Source organism: Glycine soja, chromosome 20 (genome assembly GCF_004193775.1).
Source record: "Glycine soja cultivar W05 chromosome 20, ASM419377v2, whole genome shotgun sequence".
Taxonomy (NCBI): Eukaryota; Viridiplantae; Streptophyta; class Magnoliopsida; order Fabales; family Fabaceae; genus Glycine; species Glycine soja.
This window is the reverse complement of record NC_041021.1, coordinates 33,474,175-33,496,309: the sequence shown is the minus strand read 5'-3', so window position 1 is coordinate 33,496,309 and position 22,135 is coordinate 33,474,175.

Here is a 22,135-nt window from a genome sequence, read left to right as displayed (position 1 = left end):
AACTGTGATCGTATACCCATATCAGCTAGATCTTGACGGGTATTCAACCCATCCTTCGTCTTGCCTTGAATGTTAAGGAGCGTCCCAACCACACTATCACAAACATTTTTCTCCACATGCATAACATCAATACAATGTCTAACGTCAAGATCACACCAGTACGGAAGATCAAAGAAAATGGACCTCTTCTTCCATATGCAACTCTAACTTTTATCCTTCTTTTGGGTCTTCCCAAATACAATATTCAGGTGTTGAACCCGCTGATATACCTACTCACCAGTCAACGGTATCGGCGCAATTTCATGCTCTTGACTTCCATTAAAAGTTTTTTTCAGTCGTCTGTAAGGATGATTGGGTGTTAGAAAGCGGTGATGCCTACTATAGACTGTTTTTCTGCCATGTTTAAGTTGTATGTAACTTTTTTTTTCTTCACAGATGGGGCATGCATGATGACCCTTAACACTGTAACCACTGAGATTCCCATATGCTGGAAAGTCATTAATGGTACAAAAAAGCATTGCATGCATTTCGAACGTCTCCTTGCGAAACGCATCAAACACTACAACCCCCTCGTCCCACAACTTTCTCAGATCTTCAACCAACGGACTTAGATAAACATCAATGTCATTTCCTTGCTGTCTTGGGCCCGATATCATCATAGACAACATCATGTATTTTCGCTTCATGCACAACCAAGGAGGCAAATTGTAAATTACTAGCAGAATTGGCCATGAACTGTGTTGAGTGCTTAAGGTGCCATATGGATTCATTCCATCACTGGCTAGTCCAAGTCTAAGATTTCTTGGCTCTTTCCCGAAATCTGGATACAAACCATCAATCTTCTTCCACTGCGAGCAATCAGCCGATGACAGACCATTCCATCAGAAACCCTTCCATTTGCATGACATGTAAGGTCTTTTGCATCATCCTCATTAGAAAAAAGACGCTTAAACCTTGGAATGATTGGAAGATACCACAAAACCTTCGCTGGGGGGCCCTTGGTCGAGTTTTCATCAGAACTGCTTTCTTCTTCATCCTTCACTTTGTACAGTGAAGTCCCACAGATAGGGCATTTGGACATTTCTTGGAATTCATGCCTGTACAGTATGCAATCATTTGGGCAAGCATGAATCTTCTGATACTCCATACCCATCGGACACAATATCTTTTTCGCCTTATAGTAAATTTTAGGCAATGTGTTGTCCTCTGGAAGCAGATTGTGCACTACCTCAAGCAGTGAGGAGAAACTTTTGTCACTCCACCCATACCTGGCCTTGACATTAACTAGACTTAACACAACAGACAACAGGGTTAAGGAATTCTTGCACCCTACATACAAAGGCTTCTTAGAATCACTCTGCAATCCTTCATACACAGGGGCGTGTGCTTGCTGGAAAGACTCTTGTCCAAGGTCACGAATCATGTCCTCTAACCGATCTCCCATTTCTACATCAAACGGTTCAGATTGGGACCCACTCAAAGTGTCTGTGACTTCACCATGCCATATCCACATCGTGTAATTCTTCTTAATCCCATCACACAATAGATGGTCCCGTATGTCATCGAGTAATTGTCGTCTTCCATTCAAACAGTTGATGCAAGGACAATAATATTTTCCTTCTTCATTTGGTCGACCTCTTTCTGACGCAAATTGCAAGAACTGTTCGACGCCATCCTCATATTCTGGGCTCATGCGACTTTCATTCATCCAACTTCGATCCATCTAAGCAATTCCATGCATGAAAATCTCACTTTTTTATTTATAGGTGTGGCCCTATCCCATTTAGGAAAACTGTCTTTTATGTTAGCTTCAAACGTTAGGGTTACCATTATTTACAAAAATTTGACTAAATTTTGGCAGCATTTCGCATTGGTCTCCAAGTACACGACATGACATCGGTCAAATGAATTTCCCAATAATCAAGTATGCACTCGGAGAACAACTTGAAATGCATTGAACCGAAATTTAATCAAATTAATGAAAATAATAATAACCATCACAAATGAATGTAACATAAAAATACCAGTCTCCCCAAACTGTCCAAACGGACAATTCAAGACTAAATACAATGACTAATGCAAACTGTCCGCAAGAATCATTGCATTTAGTCTCAAACGAGAATCTAAGGTTCACTCACCATGAACAACAGTTTTTTATATAGCAAATTACACTAATCACATACAAGAACATACAAAAGGTCAAATTCAATTATAGACAAATATAGACATCAGCAGTTGTTTATGTAACTAATTTCAAATGCTGGGTTTCAAGGGTGCTTATGCTTTATTATTGTAGTTGGGTATATGTGTGTGTGTGTGTATCATGAGGGCCTGTGTGTATCATGAGGGTTGAGACAAGGAGACCCTTTGGCTCCATTACTCTTTGACTTAGTGGCTGAAGGACTGACAGGGCTAATGAGGGAAGCAGTATCTCAAAACTGCTTCAAAAGCCTCTTGGTGGGGAGGAACAAGGTTCCTGTGGATGTTCTGCAGTATGTTGATGATACTGTGTTCTTTGGAGAAGCTTCCATGGAGAATGTCAAAGCTGTGAAGGTCATTCTCAGAAGATTTGAGATGGTCTCTGGATTGAGAATTAATTTCGCAAAGAGTCAGTTTGGTGCTATAGGTCAACCTGAGGAATGGTGCAATTCTACTGCTGTCTACCTTAACTGTGCACTGTTACAGCTTCCTTTCTGTTACTTAGGAATTCCAATTGGTGTTAATCCAAGAAGAAGGGTGGTCTGGGATCCAATTCTAAGCAAGTTTGAGGCTAAGCTGAGCAAATGGAACCAGAGAAATATCTCCATGGCTGGTAGAACCACTCTTATTAATGTTGTTTTAACAACATTACCTCTGTTTTATATGTCTTTTTTCAGGGTCCCCTCAGCTGTCATTAATAGGATCTCTGCCATCCAAAGGCAATTCCTTTGTGAGCTCTAATATTGAGACTAGTGTGGAGAGTAGGCAGAAAATTGTTGAGTGTGGAGAGTAGTGTGCAGAGTAGGCAGAAAATTGTTAAGTGTGTATAGAGAGCTAGGCTCAGGACTGGTGTCAGCTTTTTTCCTTGTAAGAGGTATCAACTCCTCATAGTGGAATAACACTCGATTTCCAGAATTGTTTCTTGGGTTCCTATCAAAGCTTAAATTGAACAGTTTATAATATTTAGTTATGTACGAGTAATGTGCTCTCTAATTTGTAATGCTTCTATCATGAGGAGTTGATTGTAATGCTTTTATCATGAGGAGTTAATTTCTAATGCTTCTATCACACAGAAACCCAGTGTGGGTGTGTGTGTGTTTCTCTGTGTGTGTGTGTGTCTGTGTGTTTCTTTGTGTGTGTGTGTGTATGTATGTGTGTGTTTCTGTGTGTGTGTGTGTGTGTGTGTTTCTCTGTGTGTGTGTGTGTGTGTGTGTGTTTGTGTGTGTGTGTGTATCTGTGTGTGTGTGTGTGTGTGTGTGTTTGTGTGTGTGTTTGTGTGTGTGTGTGTGTGTGTGTGTGTGTGTGTGTGTGTGTGTGTGTGTGTGTGTGTGTGTGTGTGTGTGTGTGTGTGTGTGTTTGTTTCTGTGTGTATGGCTGTGTGTGTGTGTGTTTCTGTGTAAGTGTGTTTGTGTGTGTGGGCGTGTGTGTGTGTGTGTGTGTGTATGTGTATGGCTGTGTGTGTATGTGGATGTGTGGCTGTGTATGTGTGTTTGTGTGTGTGTTGAAGATGCACGCGAAGCGATGCACTGTTAAAAGGGTCCAGAAGTTAGAAGCTGAGCTTAACAAGCTTGAATCTGAAGCTGAACACAGGCAACTGACTTCCCAAGAAAATATGAAAAGGAAGAAGCTACAACAAGATCTTTGGTCAGTAGCCCAAGCTCACGAGTCTTTAATGAGGCAGAAGGCGAGATCGCGTTGGATTAAGGAGGGGGTAAGATATCTCGATATTTTCACCTGGTGATTAACTCCCATCGAAGTTTGTAGCTTTTTCCAGCAGGGATTTCAAGAAACTATGAGCAGCAGACCAGTTTTGAATGGCACCTCTTTTCAAGAAACTATGTTCTTTGGGGAGGCTACCATGAAAAATGTCAAGACTATCAAATTGATTTTGAGGGCTTTTGAATTGTCATCAGGACTTAAAATAAATTATGGGAAGAGCAGCTTTGGGGTGTTGGGCCAATCTGAACAATGGAAATTGCAGGCTGCCAGTTATCTGAATTGCAGAATCATGCCTCTGCCTTTCTCTTATTTGGGAATACCAATCGGGGCTAATCCAAGGCGCTGTGGGTTATGGGATCCAATCCTAAGAAAGACTGAATCTAAATTGTCTAGGTGGAAGCAGAGACATCTATCTTATGGGGGAAGAGTGACCCTCATAAAAGCAACTCTAACCTCTATTCCTATTTTCTATCTCTCTTTTTTCAGAATTCCTAACAGGGTAGCGGAAATTCCTGTTCAAATCCAGAGGAGGTTCCTATGGGGTGGTGGCCTTGATCAGAAGAAAATTGCATGGGTTAAATGGGACTGCTGGCTCATGGAACAGGAACCTTTAAGGGCGAAATATCCCAGATTGTATAACATATCCTGTCAACAACAAAAGCTTATTCAGGATATGGGATGTCACTCTACAAATGTTTGGGAATGGAAGCTTGAATGGAGAAGACACCTTTTTGATAATGAGGTGCAAGCGGCAGCCAGTTTCTTGGATGATATCTAGCGGGGTCATATTGATCGTTGGACATCAAACTGCTGGGTTTGGAAACCAGAACCTAATGGCCAGTTTTCTACAAGGAGCGCATACTGTATGCTACTAGAAGGAGCAGCAGATCAGACTGTGGACGAGGCTTTAGAGGACCTACGACAGCTCAAAATCCCTTTAAAACCAACAACATTTGCTTGGCGATTGATCAAAGATAGAATCCCAACTAAAGGGAATTTGCAGAGAAGACAGCTGGAGAAAGGCTTTGCCCAGTCCTACAACTATTGGTCTAGTAATTTATCAACAACATTTTTTGATTAGGGTAGCAGTGCAGGGTTATTGTATTCTATTTAGATTGGCACCTGATTCATAGGACCTATGGTTCTGCTAGTCTGCTGGTTTCTACCTTGTATATTTAGTACCTCTGGTACTCACAATTATTAATACAAATTATAATTTTGCTGATAAAAAAAAAAAGATAATACAAGAGAGAGAGAAGGGCGGTGGCAGTCACAACATATATATAGAGAAGGGCAGCAGATAAAATTACAAAAACATTGAACACTAACAATGAACAAGTTCTGAGAGTTTAAATCACAGTAAATACTTCAAAGATATCAGTCCAATGAAAGAAAGGTCATGTAGAGAGGCATGAACATATCAGTCCAATGAAAGAAAGGTCATGTAGACAGGCATAGCATAAGTTACAAATATACCAGTAATGCATACAACAACAATTTCAAATTAGTTTTCGAATCAAAGATATAAATACCTGAGTTTGAGGCTTCAAAGATATAATCAAAGCGCTTCCACAGCAACGCCAATTAGCAGTAGTAAATGATAACCCTAAAATAAACCATACAGAAATTAGCCACAGTGTATTTAAAGCCTTTTATCAACAATATGACTCTCACTTCATGGTGATACATTGACTCTCAAAAGACATTATACTGAGAGTGTATTTAAAGCCTTTTTCAGCAATGTGCACCTTTTGCCACAAAATGAGGAAAAGACCCCTCTCAATGCACAGTGCTGGCTATGGTGAAGTAGTTAAAGTCTGATGCACAGGTCAGGAACCACTGATGACCTGTTATAGGAGGTAACAGTCGGTTACATGAAAATTATAAAATTTGCAAATGAGGATCTCCTATGTTCATCCTATACTGTTCATTTGTCTTCTTCCAAAGACATTACCTCTGAATCCTTTCTATCACATTCAACACAAACTACACTGATTTCAAAGTACCAAGTTTGATTTGTAAGAAAAATAAGTTCCGAATACAACTTTGCAAGAAAATTTCAATTCATTCTCAGTCATTCTATCAAACAGCTCATGGACAATTTTTTAAGAATACATATCATACTTCTATTGAGTCAAACTAAAGCAATAACTAATTAATTTAATTAAACAGGGACCAATTTAGATGTGAATCATTAAAGGTAGATGATGGCATTCAAAGAAAGATAGCGCCGGTTCAAATTTTAAGAAGAAGAAAAAAACAATTATACTATATTTCAATTATAGACAATAACAGAGTAGAAAACAAGAAAGAGGTGTTACTGGATATGGGACTCATGATTTAAATGGGAACACAGAACCACAAGGACCAGAGAGAGTGAATTATTATGCACAGAAAGACAAGGAAAAGTTAGTAAAAGTTGCTTAGACTTTTCTCCAACTTCCATGAATCGCCATGTGGCTTAACTTACCACCTGGACCTCACACTGAAACTCAAACGCAGAATTATAAATTGTAAATAATAAATATTTTAATTCCGCGCATGAATTATTTAGACCCTCTCTTCTCTCTCTAACACAGTGACGCAAACAAATATTCCAGTTTTCTTAAAAGCATATAACATCTATTTTCGTTATTCTTTAGCCCATAAAAAGCTTAAATGCAAGAAACAACAAATAAACAAAATGATCCAAACAAACAATAATTATTAATAATAATATTGAATCATGAACTTTAGAGATTTAAATATGTTGGGAGAAGACAAAGTGAAAGGCTAAGAGTTAAGAGAAGAGACGAGGGTAGTAGTGGCCACTAGGAAATGACAATGTCACAGTTTCAAGTTGTATATACTTTTGTTTATTGAGCCTTTAATGTTTTGTAAATTATTCTAACTAACGCAAGCGCTTCCCACTTTTTCACAGTGAAAAGCGTTTCTGGTGTGCTCTTATTTATTCATCGTAAGTAAGAAAAGGTTCCCAAACGAATATACGTTTTTCATATTGCTGCTTTATGGCTATGCTTCACTGCTTTTCAAGGTCTGTTCATTGAGGGTGGGTGGGTCCACGAGCCTAGCAGTGTTAAGATTGCAGTCTTCAATCATTTTAAACATAGATTCTCAGAGCAGAATCCCTCTAGGCCAACCCTGGATGGGGTCCAGTTTCCCTCCCTTGGCCAAGGGCAGAAGGAAAGCCTTGTTGCTAGATTCTCTGAAGTGGAAATGAAATCAGCAGTGTGGACAGTGTCCCCTCTGTTCAGCCAGCTGGTGGCTTACTTTCTTTATGGAACGATTCAGCTTTTCATGTGGAAAGGAGAATTAAAGGCCATAGCTTTTTATTTTTAGATGGGAGATGGGTTAGTGAAGACCACAGACTTTTCATAGTCAATGTCTATGCCCCTTGTGATCTAGCTGGGAAAAGAATTCTTTGGGAGGAGTTAAGACAGCTGAATCAAACAGAGGGGATCACTTCCCCTTTTTCTGACCAAGAGATTAAAGAGGCTATTTGGAATTGTGGTGGAGACAAATGCCCGGCACCCGATGGATTTAATTTCAATTTTATTAAGGCTTTTTGGAGGGTTTTGAAACCTGAATTCAGGAGATTTGTAGATGAAATCGACTTTGATGGAAGGTTTCCTAGAGGCAGAAATGCTTCCTTCATGGCCCTTATTCCTAAAACAAGTCATCCTCAATCTTTAAATGATTACAGGCCTATTTCTCTCATTGGGTGTATGTATAAAGTCATAGCCAAGCTTTTGGCAAACAGGCTGAGGAGTGTCATTTCTGGTATTGAGGCTTCTTGGGAGAATGTTCTTGTCTTGAAGGCAATGCTTAGAGGCTTTGAGATGGCCTCTGGTCTGAAAATTAATTATGCTAAAACTCAGTTTGGGATCTTTGGCCAATGCTGTTATTTAATTTTGTATTGCAGAGTGGTTATTAGGTGTATTGCACTTATGTATAAATCACCAGCAGTACTTCTGGTGCTGCTGTGTTTATTATGAATATTCCATGCAAATCAAACAAACAGAATAAGGAGGCCCAGGAGAGTGTTTTTTGGGATGTAGCCAGAGATTTGGGAATGACTTTCGAAGAGAATTCAGGCAACATAGTCAAGATGAAGAATGAATTAAAACAGGCTGACATATCAACAGCACCACAAGCTGTGATGGGAAAGGAACAACTTGACTCATGAATATTCTATCATACAATTCTAGAGGGTTGGGTAGTGGTATCAAATGGTCTGCCATCAGGAAGCTGACCTTGTCACATAAAATTGATATCCTGTGCATCCAAGAAACCAAAAAGGAATCTATAGATAAAAAGCTTTGTCTGTATTTATGGGGTGATAGTAGTGTAACTTGGGAGTGTGATCCCTCATCTAATGTAGCTGGGGGTTCGAATAATGATTCCTTTATGGTAGAAAGGAGGGTAGTGGGGAGGGGTTTCATAATGTTGGAAGGCTGGTGGATTAAAGACAAAAAGAAGGTATTCATCATTAATGTATATGCTCCCTATGATTTACAAGGGAAGAGATATCAATGGGAACAACTTCTGCAGCTGAAATCCTCCTATCAAGATGGCTTGTGGTGTGTCTTAGGTGACTTCAATTCGATAAGACCCCAACATGAGAGACTGAGTTCATCTTAGTCAGTGAGTAACTCCACTAGCATTACTGAATTTAACTCACGGATCTCTGATATGGCTGTTGAGGAGGTTAGGTGTATTGGGAGAAAGTTCACTTGGTGCAGACCTAATGGTGGAAGCATGAACAAGCTGGACAGGTTTTCTTATCTGATAATTGGTTGTCTCAATGGCCAGATACCACTCAGTTTGTGTTGGAAAGGGATTTCTCTGACCACTGCCCTATCCTCTTGAGGTCTATAAACATTGATTGGAGGCCTAAGCCTTTCAAGATTATGGATTGGTGGCTGAAGGATAAGGGTTTCCAGAATATGGTGGCTCTCAAATGGGGCAATTATCACCCTCATGGTTGGGGAGGTTATGCTCTCAAGCAAAAGCTGAAGTTCATTATAGTTTGCATAATGCAGTGGAGCCTTTCCAATGGTGTTACTTTTTTTTTATCAGCAAAGATAATATATTATATATATGAAGAGAAACCAAGTACCAGAGGTACCATGACTACAGTAGAATCCAGTGGAATGGTTCCCAAGACAGACTACATAACAGTCTCGGAGGGAACCAAACTGGAAGACAAATAAATATAGCTACTGCTACACTATAATTTCTACCCTCAACTAAGAACAAAAGCATCTCTAAGGTTAGATGACCATTGATTGTAGTGAATTGTAAAATCTTTCTCAAAACTTCTAAGCCATGACCAAAGTAAGAATAGAGCATCCTCCAACAGTTTGTTGCCATCAAAGGTGCCATTTCAAAGATTCAGAATAGAGCATCCTCCAATGGTGTTACTAATGTGAATAAGAATCAAAATTGCAGCAAATGCCTATAAATCCATGTTGAGGTAGGTACTCATGATAGAACCTTGTCCCAAGCTAAAGTGGAGCTCAAGAAATCCCTCAAGGAGCAGCTTTGGTTTGCAGCAAATGCCTATAAATCCATGTTGAGGCAAAAGGCCAGAGTGAAGTGGTTAAAGGAAGGGGACAAAAATTCTGCTTATTTCCATAAACTGATTGACTATAGAAGGAGGCACAATGGTATTCAGGGGCTGATCATTGATGGTGTGTGGGTCCATGATCCCAACAGTGTTAAAATTGCAGCTTTAACCCATTTCAAAGATAGATTTGCTGCAAACTGGATACTTTTAACAAACTGGAATAATTTAAGCACCCTTTTTGCGAGCAACTTGTGAGTTGTGACCCACTTTAACCCATTCAGCCGTTACAGGGACAATATAATTAAAGCTAATCTTGTGACAGAGGATTCTATTTTTTCATTACAACAACACAAAACATGTGCTTAGCTTAATTGAGGTTGAAACTTCTGTCTAGTTTGCTTAGTTGGGTGATGAAGAAATAAATTATTTTAGATTAGGAAAATGATGTGTCCATGTTTCACGACTGATAATACCAATTCTACAAGCAACTACAGAAGGTCATGAATCGATGCAGTAGCCCACAACTTTGCCTACGATGGGCCAAGCAATCAATATGAATTTCAAGAAAGCAAAATAGAGGAACAACAAAATCTTCAGGTTTCACATACAGGGCCAATGGCAGTACTGTATTCTCAAATCAACATTTTACCCAACCCAAGTTACTTATATGACAGACATACATACACATACTACAGGACATGATACGTCATTCAGCTGAAAACTGAGGGAGAAACAAATCATGGAGTATACTATAATAGAATGTCATCCACAAATCAGAACTATTCCCTATCAGAAAATAACAAACATAACAAGTGTTAACAACCAGTAATCATGGTTCTTTATTAAGCTCAATAAGAATCTAATCCGTGATGTATATTCATTATCAAACATGTTAACACGAATACGGACAACAATCTCACAATTATTGTCCTTCACCTCCTATCAAAGCAACAAAAATCCACGCCTCCAAACAACAAAAACTGGATACAAACTTAAACCAACAAAAACTGGATACAGAAAGAACACTGCACTTACCTAGGATCAGCTCCAAACAAGGATAGATATACCCACCCAGTTGGCTTCACGAGTTCCACGGTCTTAATCTCCTAAAAATGTTCCCAAAGTCAACACTGTTGGATCGAGTGGCTTCAGAATAATTAAGAAGGGGGGGTTGAATTAATTATTCCTAAACCTTTACTAATTAAAAAATTAGTCTTTTAAGGCTTTTACTAAATTGTTAAGAGAATGAGGAGTAGAAGAGAAACTTAACAGAAAGTAAAAGCGGAAATTAAATGCACAGCAGAAAGTAAAAGAGTAGGGAAGAAGGAAACAAACACACAAGAGTTTTTATACTGGTACGACAACAACCCGTGCCTACATTCAGTCCCCAAGCGACCTGCAGTCCTTGAGATTTCTTTCAACCTTGTAAAAATCCTTTTACAAGCAAAGATCCACAAGGGATGTACCCTCCCTTGTTCTCTTTGAACCTAGTGGATGTACCCTCCACTAGAACTGATCCACAAGAGATGTACCCTCTCTTGTTCTCAGTCAAACCCAAGTAGATGTACCCTCTACTTGTACCACAAAGGATGTACCCTCCAATGTGTTGAGACAAAGATCTCAGGCTGTTAAACCTTTGATACTTTGTGAATGGGGATACAAAATAATTCTCAAGCGGTTAGACCTTTGAACACTTTTGTATTAGGGAAAGGGAAGAATCAAAAGAATTCTTAGACTGTGTTGTTTTGAATTCTTTGACAAGGGAGAAGGGAGACACAAAAGAATTCAGGCGGTTAGTCCTTTGTTCTTTTGGAAAAGGGAGAAGAGAGACACAAAAAGAATTCAGGCGGTTAGTCCTTGGCGAATTCTTTTTGGCAAAGGGAGAAGATAATGAAAAAGATGAATAACACAAGTTTTCAAGGTTTGGAAAACCAGAAAACTTCAGAAAGCTTTTGGTACAAAGAAGAAGAAGAAGTTCAAAGAGATTCAAGGCTTGTAAAGGATTGTATGAGATAAGTGTTCAAGATTTTTGAAATGTAAAACAAAGCCTTGCTTTTATAGACTCTTCACGTCTGGTCAAGAAGACCATTCAGAAGAGTTATAACTTTTAGAAAAACTTAAAACCCATTTGAAAAAGTCAAAACCTTTTTGAAGAGTTACATCTTTTGATTTTTTAGAAACAGTCACTGGTAATCGATTACCAAATAAGTGTAATCGATTACACAAAGCTTTTGAGTGAAAGGATGTGACTCTTCACATTTAAATTTGAATTTCAACGTTCAAGGGCACTAGTAATCGATTACCAAAGCATTGTAATCGATTACAACCTTTTGAAAATAATTGGAACGTTGTAAATTCAGTTTGAAAACTTTTTCAAACTCATTTTGCTACTGGTAATCGATTACAACAATATGGTAATTGATTACCAGAGAGTAAAAACTCTTTGGTAAAGGTTTTGTCAAAAAACCATGTGCTATTCAAAATTTTGAAAAAACTTTTTAATACTTATCATGATTGAGTCTTTTCTTCATTCTTGAATCTTGAGTCTTGAATCTTGATCTTGAATCTTGAATCTTGAATCTTGAATCTTGATTCTTGATTCTAGGCTTTCTTCTTGAGTCTTGAATTCTTCTTGATTCTTGAACTCTTGATTCTCTTGAGATGTTCTTTGATTCACTTGAGTTGTTCTTTGATCTTTGAGCTTTTTTTGTTCATCACCTTTGTCATCATCTTTTGTTGTCATTATTGTTATCATCAAAACACCTTTGAATCACATTCACCATGAAGCCTTGCTTCTACAAACACCAAATAATTAAGCATAATCATCCCAATCAAACCCAAACCAATAAAATAAAAATTTACCTTCAAGTTGTGAAAACCATCACCGGCAAGGATGGAAACTTTGCTCGGCGTGTAACTCTCGTCAAGCTTGAAAACCACATAAAGCACAATCAACTGCCACAACAAAATGAAACCCCACATTACAATTCTTACATCATGTTTATATGGTTAGCCAAGTGGACAAAATGACCCAATAATTTGATAAGAACCTTTGGACAATGCCACCGCACTGATTAAGAACTTAATAAGAAGAGCAACAAACTAAGGTAGAGCTCATACCTTGTTAACTAGCAGCGTAGAAAGCTTTGAGCTTTGAGCACCCACGGCTGTTCCAAGAGCAGTCTAGGGTTTTCTTCGACCCACAATTCCAACAGCAATGTAGGGTTTTCTTCGACTTTTCTTCGATAAGAGGTTCTGTGGGTTCTAGCGAGCGGTTTCCGACAGTATTGATATGAATGTGGGGCAATGTGGGTGTCGACCGAGCGGTTTCCAGTAGATTTCGGGTGGGAGGAGAAAGAGAGGAGAGAGTGCAACAGGGTTTTCGAGCGCGCGAGTTGTGAAATTTCAACACGTTTTAACATATTAACATAACAACATCAACATTGGTTTTTTAAGGATAATCGATGTTAGGATGAATCTGTTAACATCGGTTTTGTAAAAACCGATGTTAACTTCAACAAGGTAACGTCGGTTTCTCAAAAAACCAATGTTCAGTTCAACTCCATAACATCGGTGTCGTCAAAACCGAAGTTAACATCGGTTTTTACAAAACTGATGTTAACATATTCATCTTAACATCATTTTAACATCGGTTATTTAAATAACCGATGTTAACATTAAGTAGTTAACATCAGTTTTTATAAAATCGATGTTAAGTAACTCCATTTATTTACAAAATTGCCACCGTGCTTTCATTAACATCGGTTTTTGCAATAACCAATGTTAATTGACCGATGTAGAAAGCCTTTTTTTAGTAGTGAATACACAAGTGTAATCACATTAATAAAACTACAGCAGACATAATTTGCAGAAAATAACATGATGTTGTCACTGATACAACATCACAGGTCACAATTAGCAAAATATAGTTTGTGCCTAAGAAAACTTGTAATGGTTGCCTCATGCATTGAGATACTATTTTGTTTTTTTCTTTCGAAAACAAGACTTTGAATTTTAAAACCAATATTGAACTCAAAATGTCATGATTTTGTACTCTTCTTTGGACCTTGATATACATATTTGCTTGTCTATGATTTGTAAGGGTGCTCTATCAAATATTAGTGAGAGACTCTCTGGGAGTGTTATACAGGTAGTGTCATCATTTTAGGATACTAATGCAGCCTCAAAAGAGTATTGCTTGGCACTTCATAACACATACCAGTTTGAGCAACCTCAAAAGAGTACAAATATTTTTGAAGTAGACAAAGCACTGATCATAGAGAAAAGTCAAGCAAGAGCATAGACAGGACAAAAAAGCTAAAAAGCTTGTCTAACAATACTGATATGTGATGGAAGTTGAGAATGACCTTTGATAACAAGAAAAGGTGTAGGAGAAGTGTGGACTGACATGAGAAATATTGGAAAAGCATTGACCATGAATTAGAAAAGGCAAGAAAGAATATTGACAGGCTAGATAGAATAAGCAATCGATAACAATTGTTATAGTTAACTTATATTGTTCATCAATTCTAAACTTCATATGGATTTAAAAACTTGGCATCATTAAATCTTGAAAAACAAACAAACATTTAATCAGATTAATATGTAGCTAATACTATCATTGAATGCTATAACATAATTGACATTAATGTTGTACCTAATACTATTATACAATGTTAATCAAAATGAGCAGTCCTTTCTTAGCCTAACATAAAAATGAAGATGGCACATCTATTTTCCTTGTCAATGTGCCCACCATTATCTATATTAAGAAATGAATAGAAGAACTAATGAATACACAAGTTTAATTAGATTAATAAAACTGTAGCACAGGTAATTTGTAGGAAAGCCAATTTCAACAGGTAACAGAACAAACTTGATATATTAAATTGACAAGTACTCTTTCATAATATAGTACATGTGTATAAATGAGATTAAATGAAGTACATGAATGAACCAATGTTGTAACATCACAAGATTGATATGGTTTTCTTTTAATATATCATTTGGGGTTGACAACAGGCAGATCTATATTTACGCTGCAGATATAAATGAAATTGGTAAAATAGAAATAATTTTCTAACAGTTATAATATAAATGCTGATACGAATTATAAAATGGCTTAATAGTCATGTATTTTGAAGAACGAAAATTGAGTAGAGAAAGTGAGGTTTAACACTCAATACTCTGTGTTCTATGACATGCATAACACTATAATTTTTTTTTTGCACTCGCTATACACATTGATTGATTAAAACTAAATGTCCAGTTCTGTGTTTTGTGTTCCACAGTGGTATGATTATAAAAAAATGAATATACTCTATTAACCAAGAAAGGAAATGTAAAGAATCGTAAGGGTAACATCATGTTAGCTCCATGAGAGACAATATAAAAATCTAAGTATAATGTATGGTACCAACAATCTTACCAGGCGTGGTGGTTGCACATGTGTTAGTTGTCTAGTTGACAGTGGTAAGCAGTGGCGTTGGTGGAGCAGGGCATTGTCGTTGCGCGTGAGACGAACCATCTTCATCTTCCAAGCCAGGCTCTGTCTTCATTTTTGGTAGATTTTCGATGCTTTTTCCATTGGTCAGTGAAGAAGGCACATAAGGTTTTGAAATGCAAAGTAAATTCATGAAACCGTGTTTGGGGTTTAAAAAATGAACCATGTAACGACCAGCCTCGTTGCTACGGTATCCACACTCTAATATTCGATAATTTCAATTTTTATAAAAAGAACTCCCTTAATTTTTTCTTATGAAAATAGAAGTGATTTTGTCACAACATAAATTCACTCCATACGACGTATGTTCGTGGTCAAAAGCTAGTGCCAAAGACCCTGGAAGGTCAGTGCACAATGCCTCCCACGAACATACACAACATCCAACGTATGAACGCGGCCAAAAGCTAGTGCCAAAGACCCTGGAAGGTCAGTGCACAGTGCCCCCCACGAACATACACAACATGCACATGCTAATGCATTTCCAACATCAATCAACATTCCATTTCCATGTCATTCTCAACATAAATATCATCTCATCTCAATGACGTTATTGACAACAGCAACAACCTCATTTTATATTCACATATTCATCAATAATAACAATTCAAGTTGACATGGTCTTTATTAACAACGTCATCTCAAATCAATATCATCATTATCATCACATATCAATTAAAATCCTCAATAGCAACATCAACAACAAATTGCATTTCGCACATATATACATATATATCTTTCATGCCTAAGATTCACACTCACAGGTCTTCAAACAACACAAATCAAACAACCACAACAATATCATTCATCACAATACACACACACACACACACACACACACGCACACACACACACACACACACACACACACACACACATATATATATATATATATATATATATATATATATATATATATATATATATATATCGCATCCCATTAGTTAAAACATAATTTTCTTTGAGGAAAAATCAACATACAACAGGGACAGGCAGATATCCTCATAGCTAGGTTCCCTGATCCTAACTATGGTGTTAAAACAGTAAATTTTATAATAAATTCCTTTTCGTCCTTGCTCGTCGATTCCACACAAGCCTCTACCATGCCAAAATGAAGGAGACTTAATATGGATTTCAGAAAACAAAGCTTGTAATAGTGCTCTGGGTCAAACACCCACATCACTACATGAAAGAGCTGAGAGCATTTCGGGATTTACAAAGGAACATCATTTGGAAATTCTGACCATGCCAATGTGATCGGGGTTCAGTGTAGGTTACGAAAATAATATGCATTTCATGAAAGGATAACGTTTACAAAGTCTCTTTCTCTAAGGTTTTTCAAAGGAAGCATAAGACATGCAATGGCTGTTCCAAAGTCAAAAAAAGATGCAAAGACAAGATGAAACTAACAAGAAACAAGCGTAGAACCATGGTTACCTCGAAAGAAAATGAAAGGTCAGATTAGGGTTTCGTTCTCTATCGAAACCGCAAGCCAAGTTGGAAGATTCCGCTTCGGTTGAAGGGTTCCTCTCGGTGTGGGGTTTCAATGGAGAACAACGATGGTTTGTGGTGGCTAATGGTGGCTGTGGGTGATGGAGAAAGTGCTTTGGACATTAGAAATGGCTTTGGAAGAAAGAAAGGAGAAGAAATGGCGTTTTTCCTATGCTACACGAAAGCAAAGGCTGAAATGCTTAAATAAGAAATGCTCTCGGGAACGGAAGCTTTAAGCACACTCCAAACATCTTCCTAAAGATGCAAACGGTCAAATCGTGGATAAGTGTCTTGTGAATCTGAAGACAAAATTTCGAGAAGATCCAACGGTTAACGAAGGCTGGGCGGCGTTTTTACCGAGGCAGCTCATGTAGCTTCCTCTAGAAGCTTCATTAAGAGGCTTCCTCAAGAAGCTTCCTCGTGGCTTCTTTGAGAAGCTTTCTCAAGAGGCTTCTTTGATAAGTTAGATCCTTATCTACCCACACCCCTCTATTAACTAAATTAACCTCCTTAAAAATAATTACAGATAAAAATAACGCAACAAATAATCAAACATCAAACATAATTACTAATAATATATAGATATATATCAGGGTGTTACAAACCACATTTCAGTAGCGTCACTTTTGCATCCTGCACCCACCAATATACTTGCACATCCACACCATTTTGGATAATTTGAAAATTTTCCTTTCGTGAATCTGTTACGAATTATGAATGTATAAAATCGTTACGAATTTGTCATTTGTATGCGTCAATATAATTTTTTTTGTTTATTTCTACTAATTTGAGTGTGTATAAAAATAATTTGTGCTCCTGTGATATATAATATTAATTTTCAGCCAATACACGACATTAGTATGACAGTTACAAATACACTTTCGAATTAATTAAAAAGAATTGTCATGGTATCATATATTATGGACAATGTGATGATTAAGGCCTACTAGATCGTTAGTAACTATTGACAGTTGAATGAAGAAAATATGGGTTCGAAGCCATTAGACATTCATTTTTTGAAAATGTAAATGATCAACTTTTGAATATTGAATAGAAGACAAATATGGCTTATGGTAGTTCAAGATGCAAATTATAGTAATTGTGTTTCTTACTTTCTTTATAAATCATTCAATTCTGTAATTCTTATTGTGTGTTTGCACTGTAAAAGGAAAAATAAAAATTACAATACACATGTCGATTGTACAATCATAATGTTGTACAGTGTTGTTAATTATTAAATTTGAAAGCAAGTGAATGATTAAAAAAATAATACAAGTAAAAAATGAATCAAGATTATGTATAAACTAATTTGGATATGAAGTAAAAGGAAAATATATTATATATGGAAATGGAAATAACAAAGTCTTAATGTTAAGCGAAGGACATAGTCAATTTACAAATTTTTACAAAACTTATAATAACATTGTACTTAATTTATAAACATGGACAAAATAAAACATAGTTAACTGCTGGATCGGGAAATTTGAAGACAATTAGCATGCCAGGTTTGAAAGCCTGTGTTTCACAAAAAACTTTCCATCCTGCTCCAATTTTAGCTGTCTTTCTCTAGTGATTGTAAACAATGCAACATTCTGCAATGTCTTCCAAATTCAAATGATCAAATACTCTGTCTTTCATGAAATAATACATTCTGCTTGGTACATCCTAATATTAACCACAAATTTATGTGAGAAATGAAAGAAATTAGAAATTTGACAGATAAAGGTTAACTGAATAATTGAGTTTTATGTTAAGTAACTTACCAAGCTGCTACACATAATTTTGTATTCATTGAGAAACACCGTGAAAGTCACTGAATTTGGCACTTGATGGTATAATGAGTGCCACTTTGGGAATGATTTCGGATGACGATTGGTTTTGTATATGGTCAGCAAGAATACACTTTGACCATGGTGAGTTAACATCACTTGATGATCTCCAGTCAACTAATAGAAATCCCTTAGTGTTGTCCACCCTAAGACAATGGTTGGGCTTTGCAAATCTTGATTGTATAATTCTGTGTTGACTATTGCCATTGCTATGAATACATTGTTCATATAAATGAAATTGGTAAAATAAAAATGAATTTTAGAGAGTTTTGCCCAAAGTGATCACTTATTAAGAAAGTTCATGAATTTTGTTGATTCTTGAACATCTTAACCTATAATGTAATAACAATTAAACCCATTCAATTAACACGTCTAATATAATCTATTGTTGACCACTCGTAAGGAAGTTTCATAAATAAAAACTAAATGCCCAGGTCTATCTTTTCCTATTCCACAGTGTATAAAACAATTCATTTATGGATTAACTCAATTTCAGAAAGGCTAACATGATGTTGGCTGCGTGAAAGATGATAGAAAACCCTAAACACACTTTATCGATACGTAAAATTTTACCTGGTGTGGTGCTTCCAGGCATGTTAGGTGTCTGGTTGACAGTGGTAGGCAACGGTGATGGTGCAGGAAAGCTCTATTGTTGCGGGTCAGATGGACTAGTTTCATCTTCCAAGCCAGCCTTCATCTTCATTTTTGGGAGAAACTTGAAGTTGTTTCCAGTGGTCAGTTAAGAAGGCAAGGAAAGCTTTGGAAATGTAAAGCATGAACTGAAACCATGTTTGCGGTTTTTAAAATGAATGATATTTCTACAATGCCACCTTTGCTTCCTGCACCCACCAATATACTTGTACACCTACACCATTTCGGATAACTTGAAAATTGTCCTTTGGTGAATCTGTTAAGTATTACAAATACATAAACTCGTTACGGATTTGAAATTCATATCGGTCAATAGTGATAATTTTTTATTTGCTACTATTTTGAGTGTGTACTGTGGAAGCAATGTTTTCCAAGTTTATTTTGATGATGCCAAAGACTCAAGTCAAGAATCAAGAATCAAAGCAAGTTTCAAGAATCAAAGAGTCATTCAATCAAAGCAAGGTTCAAGAATCAAGATTAAAGTGAAGATTCAAGAGAAGACTCAATTAAGATAAGTATTAAAAGAGTTTTTCAAAATATTGAATATCACAATTTTGTTCAAGAGAATTTTTCAAAGAAAAATATTTTACCAAGAGTTTTACTCTTTGGTAATCGATTACCATAAGGCAGTAATTGATTACCAGTAGCCAACATTCTTTTCAAACTGATTTACAAAGTTGTAATCGATTACCAATGTTTTAAAATGTTAGATTTCAAATTTCAAGAGTCACAACTTGTGATAAAACATTTTCAAATCATTTCAAACTTGAGTAATCGATTACAAAATACTTGTAATCGATTACCAGTGTTTCTAAATGTTTTGATTTTCAAATTTAAATATGAAGAGTCACATCTGTTGATGTGTAATTGATTACACTATGGTGGTAATCGATTACCAGTGACTTATTTTGAAAAATAAATTACCAAAAGTCACAATTCTTAAAGTGATTTGTTTCTGAAGATTTTTTCAAAAGTCACAACCTTTAAGTAACTAGTTTTCAAAAAGAGTCACAACTTTTAAAGTGACTAGTTTTTCAAAAGAGTCACAACTTTTAAAGTGACAAGTTTTAAAGAAATTGCCAAGAGTCACAAACTTTAACTTGAGTCATTAAATGATTATAAATATGTGACCATGACACGAATTTAAGAGACTGATTCCTTTCATGCATAACAGATTTCTTTCATTCTAAGAGTTTTTGTTCAATACATTCTTTATTCAAGAAAAGTTCATTGGCCAAAAACTTGTGCTATTCTTCTTCTTTATTCCTTCTTCCTCTTGCCAAAAGAATTCAAAGGACTAACCGCCTAAGAATTCTTTTGATTCTTCCTTCTCCCTCTTGTCAAAAGATTCAAAGGACTAACCGCCTGAGAATTCTTTTGATTCTTCTTCTTCCCTTTGAACAAAAGATTTCAAAGGACTAACCGCCTGAGATATCTTTTGTTTCCCCTTACAAAGATTCAAGAGACTAACCACCTAAGAATTCTTTGTCTTAACACATTGGAGGGTACATCCTTTGTGGTACAAGTAGAGCGTACATCTACTTGGGTTGTAATACTGAGAACAAAAGAGGGTACATCTCTTGTGGATCAGTTCAAGTGGAGGGTACATCCACTTGGTTGTTAAAAGAGAACAAGGGAGGGTACATCACTTGTGGATCTTTGCTTGTAAAGGATTTTACAAGGTTATTGGAAATCTCAAGAACCGGTGGTTGCTTGGGGACTAGATGTAGGCACAGGTTGTTGCCGAACCAGTATAAATCTTATGTTTGTCTTCTTCTTCCCTACACTATTTACTTTTCCGCTGTGTACTTTTTATTTCCGCTTTACTTTTGTCTAAGTTATTGTTTTTGTTCTTTACTTTCTCATAACTTAGTAGTAAAGCCTAATTGAATCTAGTAACATTAAGAAGGATAAATTTTAATTAGTCAAGACACATTAATAATTAATTCAACCCCCCCCCCCTTTTTAATTATTCTGAGGCCACTTGATCCAACATGTACAATTTTATTTTGCAAATTTATTTAAAATAATTTTTTCGGCCAATGAATGACATTAATATGACAATTTAAAATCAATTTTTGAATTAATTAAACAACATTTTCATGAGATTGTATAATATTCACAAACAGATAATTAAGGCCTATTAGATTCGTTAATAACTATTGACAAGTTCATGAAGAAAATCTCGATTTATAGACATTATTATAACAGTCGAATTCATTTTTGGGATTATGTAATTAAGTTATTTTTGACTATTTCAATAATTGGTTAATATAAAACTTTGATATTTAAAAAGACAAATTACAATTTATTTGAAGTGGTTATCGAAAAAATATATCTCAAGGTAGTATGAGTGGATGGAAGTTATAGTTGTTGTGTTAGTTCTTTCTTTATAAATTACTCAACTCTGTAATTCTTATTGTCTTTGAAATCAATTGATATCAGTAGGAATGGTAATCATATAAACATTACAGATATGGCTAAATGATAATTTGCTGCATTACATCAAAAGGCAGGTGATAAGTGAGATCAATTTTAGCTTTGGTGTATTGAGAATCATGGAGGAACTGGTTATGATAACCATATTTTTCCAATCATCATACCTTGCAGCTAAAACTCTGACAAAGTGATGTTTATGATTCAAAAATAATAGCTGCACCATTACTCTGTTATACAATTTATACACTTTTTGACAATCTCTTTAGGCAAATTGTCTTAATTAATGGCTCATATTCAAAAAACAAACAAACACAAAGAAGTGTATTTCAATGTCATCAATAATTATTTAGCTAGTTCAAGAACATACTATAGATTTTAAAGAACTTCCTTGAAAACCACATTGGTCATTATGTTTAGTGGTTTTCCTTCTTTATCATGAATAAGGATTTTCAATCCACTTTTGCTCTGAACTCTTGAGAATGCCACATAAAGTTGGCCATGACTAAAAACAGGTTTAGGAAGATATAATCCTACATTTTGAAGAGATTGTCCTTGGGATTTATTGATTGTCATGGCATATGAAACTATGAATGAAAATTGTCTTCTAATCATCTTGAAAGGCCATGGAGATTGAGATGGTGATAAAGACATTCACAAAATATACACCAAACTTCTTATGTTTTTTCCAGAAATTATTCGTGCTTCAATAACATGATTGGCCATTCTAGACATAATTAG